We start from the raw sequence: 12,663 nt of genomic DNA on the forward strand, positions 1-12,663 counted from the left end.
TCTTTGTCAATCTTTCTTCACTCATTCTCTCCATGCGACCAAAACCTTTCAAAACACCCTCTTCTGCTCTCTCAACCAATCTTTTTATTACCACACATCTCTCTTACTTTTTCATTACTTACTCCATCAAACCATCTTACACCACATATTGTCCTCAAACATCTCATTACCAACACATCCACCCTCCTTCGCACAACCCTATCTATAGCCCACGCCTCGCAACCATAAAACATTGCTGGAACCACTATTCCTTCAAGCATACCCATTTTTACACTACAAAATAACCTTCTCGCCTTCCACATATTCTTCAACGCCCTCAGAACGTTTGCTCCCTCCCAAACTCTGTGACCCACTTCGTCTTTAATAGTTCCAACAGCTGCTAAATCCACGTCCAGATATATGAAACACTTTACTTCCTCCATTTTTCTCCATTCAAACTAACCTACGAATATTCTTGTCCATTTACCCTACTGAACCTAAAAACATAGCTCTATTCACATTTAATCTTTGTTTTCTTCTTTCAATTCTTTACGAAACTTTGTCAACGTATACAGTTTCTCACTCGAATCAGCCACCAGCGGTGTATCATCAGTGAAACACAACTGATTCACTTTACAAGCCCTCACATCTACAACAGACTACATACTTGTCCTCTCTCCAAAACTCTTGCATTCACCTCCCTAACAACTCCATCCATAAACAAATTAAACAACGATGGAGACACCACGTACCCCAGCCACAAAACCGACATTCACTGGGAACCAATTCCTTTCGTCGATTCCTACTCGTGCATATACCTTACATCTTTGATAAAAACTTTTCACTGCTTCAAGCAACTTACACCCCACACTATATTCTCTTAGTACCTTCCACAGAGAATCTCTATAACATTCAACAATCCTTCAGAATACTCACTCCATCTTCTCACATCGCCACTACTTGATATTACCTCCTGACCGTACAGGAGAGAGAGGCTTGGGACGAGAGTCAGGCAAGACAGGAGAGAGAGGATTGGGACGAGAGCCAGACAGCACAGGAGAGAGAGGCTTGGGACGAGATTCAGGCAGGGCAGGAGAGAGAAGCTTGGGGCGAGAGTCAGACAGGAAAGGGGAGAGAGGTTACGGAATAGAGTGAGGCAGGGCAGGAGAAAGAGGCTTGGTACGTGAGTTTGGCAACACAGGATAAAGAGGCTTGGGACTTGAGTCCTATCCTACGTGTTGATAGTGAAGGAAGTTGTTAGTTTAGGGAAGGAGTGTATGGACACCGTAAGAGGAAGATTTAAGATCAGATTGCTGATAGCATAGACAGAAGTAAGAGGTGGCAGTTAGATGATGGTTCGATCAATACCTTACCGAACGAGAACACAGTGACCTTCCAGCACCTCTCACCTTCCAGTGTGGCCTGTCGCACGGAAGCAATGGGCAACCCTGCCAAGGCGTCCACCGTCCGTCCGACAACCCGACCTCAGGAACTGGTACCTGCCCTTGGAGCCACGGGAGAACAGCTTGATCCCCCACACCCCAAGCACACAAAGGGGGAGATGACCTTCGACTGCCGATGGCCGACACCAGATGGACAAGGCAAGCTCCGATTGTTAACATGTGCTCTTTGACCACATCCTGTGAAGGGAGTGGGTCCAGGTTAGGGCTTTGACGGTGCACATCTCAAGGCCCTGGTACGTCAGCCCTAACCCTCTGAGAGCACTCGCACTTTCTTGGCACCATGCGCCACGCCAATTTAATGTGGCAGATGTTACATGCACGATGCCTTTTCCGGTAAAGTCCTGTACGCCTTGCAAGACTTCCGAGGTGCTGCAGTAGCTGCACTTATGCTGATGTGCAGCCTAAAGCGCGAAATGGACCCCAGAGACCTGCGTGTCTATAATATAGGCCTCTGTACCTTTGGAAGCCACGATGTCCGGCTTCCTAAAGGACCCTACAATCGGAATGTGTGGCTCGCAGGACACCTCGTAACCCCTCTGTCTCAGTCGTCCGGCCAAATAGGCACTGATGTTGTCGTGCCTCTTTACCCTCCCGCCATGAGTACGGGGGCACATCTGTGCGATGTGCCTGAGCGTACCCGGCTTTTGACAGGTGTCACAGAGGCCGTTGATCTCGGGCCGGCCTCCGGACGCCCTGGCAGGGGTGGGTAAGGCGCCTATCCTCACTTGGACGGCCTTCAAATAGTCAGAACCGGACAGGAAACTGTTCCCGCTATTCACCCACCTGCTAACCTGAGGCACGGTAGCAGATGGAGCGAGACCCGCATCATCAACGGTGCTGACCGAATTGGCCCTCCATGCGTGATGGCGTTCGAGTTTGTTACCCGCCTACCGACCAGCAATGTATGCAGGTCCAGTCCAGCGCTGCAGCTTGCTTATCACTGCAGGCTCCCGCTCAGCCGCCTGAATTACTGGGTCGGTCGAGGCGAGTAACTTCTCGAACCTGGCTTGTTTATTCAGCCGGACGGTTGAGACAAAGTATGGTATACCCAGCCCACCATCTCCTGCCGTCGGGTGGAAGTATGTGCTAGGCACGTCATGGGCTAGACGGAGCCAGCGGCGGACCGCCACTCGCACCTGCCTGTCCGTGCGTGCTAGTTGCGTCTTATAGACTTCCTCCAACACCAGGCGATGCATGAGTTTGGGCACCAGATGTCCCACAAGCAACGCAATCCGTTGTTGAGGTTTTAGAGGGGCTCTGGTGATGTTATGGAGCCCCTATCCTAGCAGAGCACCGTAGGACTTTCGCCGGCCTCCATCTCCGACAAAGATGCCGAGGTACTTGTAATCGTCCTCAGCATTTATGGATCCGACAGCTGTACCCAAGACTTGGAATGTCCTGTTCTTGTTGACGCACCAAGTCTTACGCTTGCCGTCGACCTCCATGCTGAGGGTACGACATTTTCCAGAGTTGATTTGAAGCCCACCCCCCGCGAGGGTCTCGGCCATCACGTTCATTGCCTGTTGCAAGCCAGTGGGCGTCTGCGCTACAAGGACCAAATCATCGGCATATGCCAGTGCTGAAATCTTCTGATCACCTCACCTAACCCCTACACTAGTCTCCTTCACCCTTGCGATTCCCTCGTCAGTCACAAGGTTGAAGAGAACTGGTGATGGTGGGTCACCCTGCTTGACCCCGCGAGTCATATTTATCTTTTCCGACATCTCGTCGCTGCCTTCGATGTGTGTCAAGGCTCGGTCATACGTCGACATGACATATGCCCTGACGAGGGCTGGAATGCCCTTCTGCGACATGGCCTGTTCGATAGTGCTATGATTAACACTATCGAATGCTTTGTCCATGTCGAGGAATGCCAGGTGCACACCGTGGGCGTGTGCCCGCGCACGACCGACGATCGCATCCAAGATCGTGAATTTCTCAAGGCATCCGTCCATTGGGACGACTGCCTTTTGAGCTACATCGATCTGGACGAGGCTCGAGATGCGGCTGCTCAGTATTTTGTGGAGCATACGGACTACGGCACAAGAGATGGTAATTGGCCTGTAGTACTTGGGTTCAGTTGAGTTAGGTACTTTAGGTTTCAGCACCGTTCGATTTGTCTTTAGCCGTTCTGGCAATGCAGATGTAGCTAGCCACAGGTTAAACATTTTTTCCAGGATCCTCGGAGGAATGGACTTCAACAACCGAGTCGACATCCCATCAGGACCAGGGGCAGATTTTCGGGTGGCTTTGAGGTGATGTGCTACCTCGCCTACGGTGACAGCTTCTGCTAGTTGTCCATTTTCTAGGTCACAATCGTTAATGCACGTTCGTCCGGCTCAGATGGTCGAGAGAAGAGAGCTCCCAGAAGGTGTTGTGGCGTTCCGGCCCAACCGAAGTTGGCGATACCTCCCAGTCGCTTTTGAGAACCAGTCCAGCGGCCAAAGACCTATTTTCACGATAGAGTCTCTGTACCTTCCGGTATTGTTCCCGTCTAAGGCAGTTTCCACGCAAAGGGACCTCCTCAGCACGGCGTACGCGGCCAGAGTTAGCCGACTGCCTCGATCCATCTCCACCACGATTCCGTCGGTCTTCGGGTGAGCCACAGGAGCTCGTCATATGTTTGGCGTGCTCTGCGGCTACCCTGATCGCGGCGAGGCTGTCACCCTGACGCAAGTGGTCTAGGGCAACATTAAGGATGTCCTCACCCCACGATGGAGTAGTGGGGCCAGGTCCTAATGTGTCGAGATATGTGACATTCTCCGCCACAAAGGAAGCAATTTATTGGGATTGGGGAACCCGCAGAGCAGATGGGGCGGTTAAAACCGTGGGAGCCATCCCCAGCAGGCCTACAGCGCCTGTAGGACTCTCTCCACTGGATTCGGCATGCACGTGCATTCCTGCACGTGACGCTTCCTCCGAGGTGCCACTCCGCATGTTGCTTCTCAGTGTGGATGGAACACGCCTCCCACTCGACACACCATCCATCACCTCACCTTCACCAGTTTCCTGGAGGAGGTTGATGTTCGAGGTCAGTTCCTGAATCCTGGTCTTGTACGACGCCTTGCGTCGGAGACCTTTGATTGCTTCGACCGTCCTAGATGGAACAATCTCCCGCAACCGCTTGTTCAGGCCTTGCCCAGCAACTAGTGAGGGACCAGCTGCCATTCCGGCCTCAGCCCTGGCGAGGAGCTTCACCTCCTCGTCAGACCATCGAGCCTTGGACAGAACATGCCGTGTTGCCAACTCCTGGTGAAAGGAGTTGGCATGTGCCTGCCTTTCGTGGACCCTACGACCCCGAAAGCTGGTAAAGGTCTTCCCACAATGTGGGCAAGAAGGTGAACGGTCGTCGGCCGCTCCCTCATGACTGAAGCTGGTATCCGATATACCAACAGAGGCTGGCACGCTATTCCGAGGAATGGGTTATGCGTGACGGGTACCACGAAGCGAAAACCCGTGACAAGGGTGGACGCTCCGGCTTTGGTCTCACAGTACTGCCGCCCGAAGGAAGCAGAGGACTGCAGTCAGTAGGTGGACACGGCCGCTGTGCTTCAGCCCTGTTACCGCCACGTTACCCCTCTCACTTGCCAGTGACACCTGTTACCATCAAACATTGTAACACTAATTTTGTTACGCCACACCTGCCACCGTCACACCTGTTACCGTCAGACATTGTAACTCTAGTCTTGCTACATTACACCTATTACCGTCACGCCTACTTTACCTCTACACCTGGCCTCGTCACACCTGTTACCGCTACACCTGTCATCAACACCTTTTACCGCCACACCTGTCACCACCACCTGTTACCGTTAAACTTGCTACCATCACATCTGTTACCACTACTTGTTAATGTTACACTTGTCATCATCACACCTGTTTTCGTCACACCTGTCATCACCACACATCACGGTCACACCTGATAACAACTGCTACCGTCATCCGTGGTAACACCACACCTGCCACCGTCACGAGTTGTACCTGTCACCATTACACGAAGTAACACCTGCTACTGTCACAGATGGGAGCTTCTGTCACCGTCACACGAACTAACACTTGCCACTGTGACAGGTGAGAACACCTTTCACTGATACACGTGGCACCACCGTTACAAATGGTAACACTACACCTCCCACCGTGACGTTTAGTAACACTACACCAGCCACCCTTACCCGTGGTGACAGTACACCTGTTATCGTCATATGTGGTAACACAACACAAGCCAATGTCACATGTAACAATACACCAGATGATACACGTGGTAACTCTATACCCGTCATGTGGTAACGTCCCGCACACGGTCGTAACGCGGGCGGCCGTGCTAGCACACCTGGTGTGACGCCTGGACAACATTTTTCATTATCACCACTTGTGAGAACCCAAGGATTTTTTTTTAAAAGGTGGAAAGTTATGGTAACATTTGCAAGAGACGCGTGTGTTGTGGCCTAACCGGTATAATAGTACAGGACAGGTGGTCGTGCGGGCGTGGACTCACCTGTCGGATAGGCGGGCGGGCGGGCGGGGATGATGGCCGACGGAATAGGTGGTAATTTGAGGGTTTTCCTGTCTTTGGGGGATGGCCGGCCCGAGCAAAAACCCACGCACAGCTTTTCCGACGGAAATTCTTGGGGAAAATGTACCGAGGCGACGCGGGCGGTGGTGGGGTCGGTCGGGGCCCGCGTCCCGTCCCCCAGCCAATCACGTGGCCATCACATATTAATTACGCCCCGACGCGCCGCCCGCCACGCCACACACGCCCCTCGGGACGCCCACGGGAAGGGCGAGTCTCGCCTGCCCAGCGGCCGGGTGATCGTCGGTCGTGCGCGGGCACACGCCCACGGTGTGCACCTGGCATTCCTCGACATGGTCAAAGCATTCGATAGTGTTAATCATAGCACTATCGAGCGGGCCATGTCGCGGAAGGGCATCCCAGCCCTTGTCAGGACATACATCATGTCGACGTATGACCGAGCCTTCACTAACATCGGAGGCAGCGACGGGATGTCGGAGAAAGTAAATATGACTTGTGCGGTCAAACAGGGTAACCCATTATTACCAATTCTCTTCAACCTTGTGATTGACGAGGGAATCGCAAGGGTGAGGGAGACTGGTGTAGTGGTTAGGATGGGCGACCAAAAGTATCAGCATTAGATTTTGCCGATGATTTGGTCCTGATGGCGCAGACGCCCGAAGGCAATGGACGTGATGACCGCGACCCTCGCGGGGGTTGGGCTTCAAGTTAATCCAGGGAAGTGTCGTACCCTCAGCATGGAGGTCGACGTCAAGCGTAAGACTTGGTACGTCAATAAGAACAGGACGTTCCAAGTCTTGGGCAGCGCTGTCGGATCCATGAGTGCTGAGGACGAATAAAAGTACCTCGGCATTCTTGTCGGGGCCAGGGGTCGGCTTAAGTCCTACGGGGCTCTGCTAGAAGAGGGGCTCCGCAACATCACCAGAGCCCCTCTAAAACCTCAACAGCGGATTGCGTTGCTTGTGGGACATCTGGTGCCCAAGCTCATTCATTGCCTGATGTTGGGGGAAATGCATAAGACGCAATTAGCACGTATGGACAGGCAAGTGCGAGTGACGGTTCGCCTCTGGCTGCGCCTAGCCCATGACGTGCCTTGTGCATACTTCTACTCGGCAGCTGGAGATGGTGGGCTGGGTATACCGGACTTTGTCTCAACCGTCCGGCTGAATAAACTAGCGCTGTTAAAAAAAAGGGCACCTCTTAATATTTCTCCCTATGCTGTCAGCAATCTGATCTTTAATCTTCCTCTTACAGAGTCCATACACTTTTTCCAACTAATAACTTTTTTCACTATCTACATGTAGATAAGTCGCCTGCCGACGTCAACTTTCATTAGACAATCACAGTAGCAGTAGTTAAACTTTCCCCACAGCACAATACTAATCGGAAATGTTAAAAAAAAAAAAGAGGCGGTGTTGAGAGGTGGGCGTGGCCTGGGCTCTGCCACCAGGATATTGATTACACGAGGCCTACCTCCCCCCACCTGTGCCCCCCTACTACACCTGGGGGGGGTTACTATATACTAGGGGCCCCAACCATCACTATACTCTTAGGAGTTCCCCACTGTAATGCTGGGATCCCTACCGTGCGTGTAGGGCCCATACCACACTAACACCTACCCTACCACACCGTACCGTAGCAGCAAGGGGCCCCTATGAAAGGATCCGCTCTACCGCTTCAAGGGTCCCTTCCACAGCCCGGGCCCCTCATTAATAAGAAAGAGGGGCATTTAGCTTTACTTCACAGGCACCAACCACACCGCAGGGCCCAACGAACCTCTCTCGACCTAACCACACCGCAGCCCCCCCCCCCTCTCCCCTCTTCGGGGGGGGGGGGGGGGGGGGGGGGGGGTAAAAATCTCTTCGAAGCTCAGGTTCCTTCACACGCCTCCCGGGGCGATGTCCAGGCTCTAACCGCATTAAAATCCCCACCACACCAGGCTACTAGCGCACCAGGGGACCCTACCACAGTGTAGCCCCTACCACAGGGGCCCCTACCACATAAGGGTCCTTGATACACTAGGGCACCTTACCACACCTGAATTCCCACCACAAACGGGCCAACACCACATCAAGGACCCTTCCGCACCGGGGCCTTTACCACAACAGGGTTCCTACCACACCAGCATCCTCACCACATCACGACCACTACCACATTGGGGCCCCCATACCAGAACCCCTGCTACTTCGGGATCCTTACCATACCAAAGCTCCTACCACAGCCGGGACCCTCCTACATCGGGGCACCCACAAGACCCCTACCTAAAACCTTGGGTCCAGCCACCACCACCGGTGTCCCCTAACACTACACTAAACCCTGGGGCCTCTACCACAACACTGGGGGTAAGCACATCTTTAGGGCCCACTCTACGCACATCTTCAGGGCCCCATCAACACATCATGTGTCCCCTGGGGCCCCTAACATAACCCTGGGGAACCGTACCCCACCACTTGGGACCCCCCACCACATCTTGTGTACCCTTGGTGTCCCTACCACAACCCGAGAGGCCCAAGCCTCACCCATGAGGGCCCCCTACTTCAACAGTGAGTGTATCCTCGGGGCCTCTACTACAACACTGAGCAGTGCTTCACCCCCGGGGACCTCCATCATATCCTGTGCCCACAGGGTCCACACCGCAATCCTGGGGGCCTTACCTCCCCTTTCGGGATCCCCTACTACACCATGTGTACCTATGGGATCCTTAACACTCACCTGGGGTACCCACCACAATCCACCACAATCCCACGACCAGGTCTCCCCTACCACAGTGTGTACCCCTGAGGCCCATGCCACAACCCAGGGGCCAGAGCTCTGGGGCCCTACCAAAACTCTAGGGGCCCGTGCCACACCTCCAGTACCTCTACAACCTGTGTCACAACTTGGGAGCCCGTGTCACACCTCTGTGGACACTTCTGTTACTTACCACAATCCCACAACCCCTGGAACCCGCAACTCAAATCTGGAGGGGGACGACCCCACATCCATGGAGGCCCCACTATTCCACCTTGTGTATCACTATCATAACCCTGGGAGCCTATAACTCACCTATGGGGCCCCCACCTGCACAATTGGGTCCCTACAAACCAGGAACCCCGTATCTCAACCTGTGTTCCCACTAAACCCATGAGGCCATCACCCGGAGTCACCAGTCCATGTTCCACAACCCAGCCACCAGTGGGGGGCGGGGGAGTCACTACAACCTAAACCTGGCAGCTATTTCTTCATATACATCGTTATTGCTACAACCATGACCTCAGCCAATCACACAATGTATCGTCTAAATTTCTTTAATAATATACATTTAGTCACTTTAAAGAACAAATTTATCTTTTATCAAAAATATTTCATCAGAATTTAGGACAAATGTCCTTTACTCCACTGGTTTAGTGGCAATTCCCCCCAACTCCTCCCCCACACACACCACACCACGAGTCAATTTAATTTATTTACCCCTAAAATGAATCCTAAAAAAAAAAAAAAACGTTTTCTTGGGATCACTCCTGGCGTCATGCTGCATCATAATTCATATTAAACACAAATCTCTTCCGCTTTCCCTGAAAAGAACATCAACTACAAATTTCCCCACACTTTTCTGCTGCCTTCTATATTAGAGGAATCCTTAATAAGATGGCGAGCCATCAACCTGCTAAGTGGCTGCAGCCTGGCGGGCGACCAGTCACATGTAAACAAACACTTCTTGCCAATTTTGGCGGGGTTCAACCTTGACAACTTGCTATAAAGTAAACGGCGCACGATTATATAATGTCACGTTGTATCAATGAAAAACATATCTAACGAAACTACAGACGGTCAAATTCAAAGAAATATCAGACACACTCACGTTTTGCCAGTCAACAGTACACTGGACCAAGCAACATTGTTACCAAGCAGACACTAGTACATGATATACAAAATTCCATAATGCATCAGTGACGCCATCTGAGAGCACCTGTGGAAACTAAAGGGAATACGCAAATATCATTGCATATCAAGCCTTGATTCTCCGCTCTTATTATACTTTTATTTTAGGTAGACATTTCCGAAGGAAAATAAAATGAAATAAATATCTATCAAGGTAACCTAACCGATGCTTAGCATATACGGACAGTTACTGATTAAATAGTTGATAATTAAGGAAAACCTTTAATTACGGAGTTGGACAGTGTAGGAAACCGAGAATAAGACCGTCTTAGTATTAGAAAAATGTTTTTTTTTCGGTTTCTGAGGTTTGCCTCAACCCATCTGCGTTCGAATATCGTCAATTCATATTACTCGATGACTTTATCGTCCATTCCATTAAGTTAAGAATAATAATATCTCTGTACTGTGGTGAGATGATACGACCCCTGAGCACGATTGTACGACCCCTGAGCACGATGGTACGACTCCACCACAATGGTACGACCCTCTAAGCACGATAGTACGAGCCTTGGGCACATGGGTATGGCTTTTCAATACGACGGCACGACCCTTGGGAATGCTGGCCCTTATCGTTAAGGGTCAGGTCAATGGCCGGTCCACCACACACTCAGGGGTCGTACTGCAATTGCTCGTGTCGTGCTTGGAGGATTAACGTTCAAGTGACATTTAATGACACTTAAAAAAGACGACCACATCACAAATCACAACTGATATTAATGCAATACATCTAAGACATATTTCTCGTCTGGATATCTCGCTCGATGACATTTCAGGTCTCGCGAACGTATTACAGAGACCACGAAAGAGACCTCAAAAAATTATAACCTCGATAAAACGGTCTGTCGTATACACCAGTGGAGACCCGAGGCCCCTTAACCGCGTCTAGTAAGTTAATCAAGAGGACAAACACGTCATTTCCTTGAGTATACTTGAAATGTGTGGGTGTTGAGGGTCTTTATAAGACTGGGAATCGCGGGTAAAGACTCCGTGCGGTGGGTTATCGGCCGCCATGACACTCGCCTCGCACAGAGAAAATACCCGCCAATATGGACATCTTAGGCGGGCCCCGCCATCCTTTTTCTTTCTGTGTTTTTCTTGCCTCATCCCTCCCCTCATTACTGGCAGTAGCGGCAGGACGGTGCTCAAGCCCTCGGGTAATGTGGCTGACTACTCGCCCTGTCTCTAAGTGACTTTAGTCCTTAGAAAAAGCGAGACATAGACACCACTGTAAGCCTCCTGCAGATTCAGGCTCGTCGCCCGCTAATGACTGGGCGCAGTGTTACCACATCCCACGTCCACTAACTCCTTATAACCATTAAATCATTTTTGGCATATACCCTTATAGTTCTCTCCCTACTCGTATATACATATAGATATATGCTACATATGAGTTGAATGATATATAAGAATATCGAATATAACGTATATAAAACTGGAAATTAGTTAAAGTACTTCGTCTTTGTTGGTTTCCCAATTATCATCCGCGCTGGCTATACTGCGAACCTCAACTCGAGGGGGACAAATTCTCCAAAATTCACCAATAATTTTAAACGATCAGACAGATACAATTTAATCAGAATATTTATGTAAGCAACTTAACGTACGAAGCTGTACAACTCCACCGATAACTCACGTACAAATTCCACGGACCCGGGTAACGGTTTAACTCAGGTCAACACATGAAAAAAAATATTACTTGTATTACAGTAAACACAAATCATGACTACAGAATTGTGATACTCTCTCGAGATAGATACTTCAGTTTAGTACTCCATATCAAATTCAGGCATTTTTTTATGAAACTAAATAAAAGTATATAATATATGTCAAGTGTAGAGACAATAAGTAAAGTCTGTTCAATAAAAAGAGGGGAGAATAATACTTTAATCCATAGTAAGGAAAGTAAAGAAAGCCAGGAGTGGTTTAGGCCCGTACTACCACTACTCTTTCTCCATCCCCCCCCACCCCCAGCCCCGAGTAAACAAACAGCACATGAAAGACCCTCACCAAAAACACTACCAAGAAAATAGGATCCTCGTGGCTTTATTGTTTATTTGATTAGCATAACAGTTAAATGCAGTGAAGAGGATGTTATAAAAAGAAGGGATGAATATGCATTTCAAAAGAAAGCATTGTGTTCGCTTGCTACAGGGCCTCCCGTGGACGTAAGAGCCTAACTCCACCCACTTAACGCATGCCATTACAACAATAAGAGACGAATGAAACAGAGGCGATGATGCCTTAATGTGGGTAACGTTCTTGATGCCCTAACCGCCGCCATTGATAGTGTCTCTTGCTGTAAAAAACTCTTATAAAAGAAGAAAGTGTGGAAGGTTTTAAGCTAATGATCCTCAGAGCAACTAGCGAGGGCTGCCCAGGATACAATGAGGGTGTAGACCCGGTGTTGCCACACCCGTTATGGCCTCCTGACTCCCCCAACAACACCCAAGGGGACATGCAGCTATCTTATTGCCAGTTATAGAGTTATAGAGTTGGCCCAACCCACCCACATACACATGTATATACATACACGTCCACACACGCAAAATTACATACCTATACATCTCAACGTTTACTCTTAACTTTCTTCTTTCACACAATTTACCAAACTCAGTCACCAGCTTCTGCAGTTTCTCGCATGAATCAGCCACAAGCGCTGTATCATCAGCGAACAACAACTGACTCACTTCCCAAGCTCTCTCATCCCCAACAGACTTCATACTTGCCCCTCTTTCCAAAACTCTAGCATTCACCTCCCTAACAACCCCA

The sequence above is a fragment of the Panulirus ornatus genome, chromosome 11 (genome assembly GCF_036320965.1).
Source record: "Panulirus ornatus isolate Po-2019 chromosome 11, ASM3632096v1, whole genome shotgun sequence".
NCBI lineage: Eukaryota > Metazoa > Arthropoda > Malacostraca > Decapoda > Palinuridae > Panulirus > Panulirus ornatus.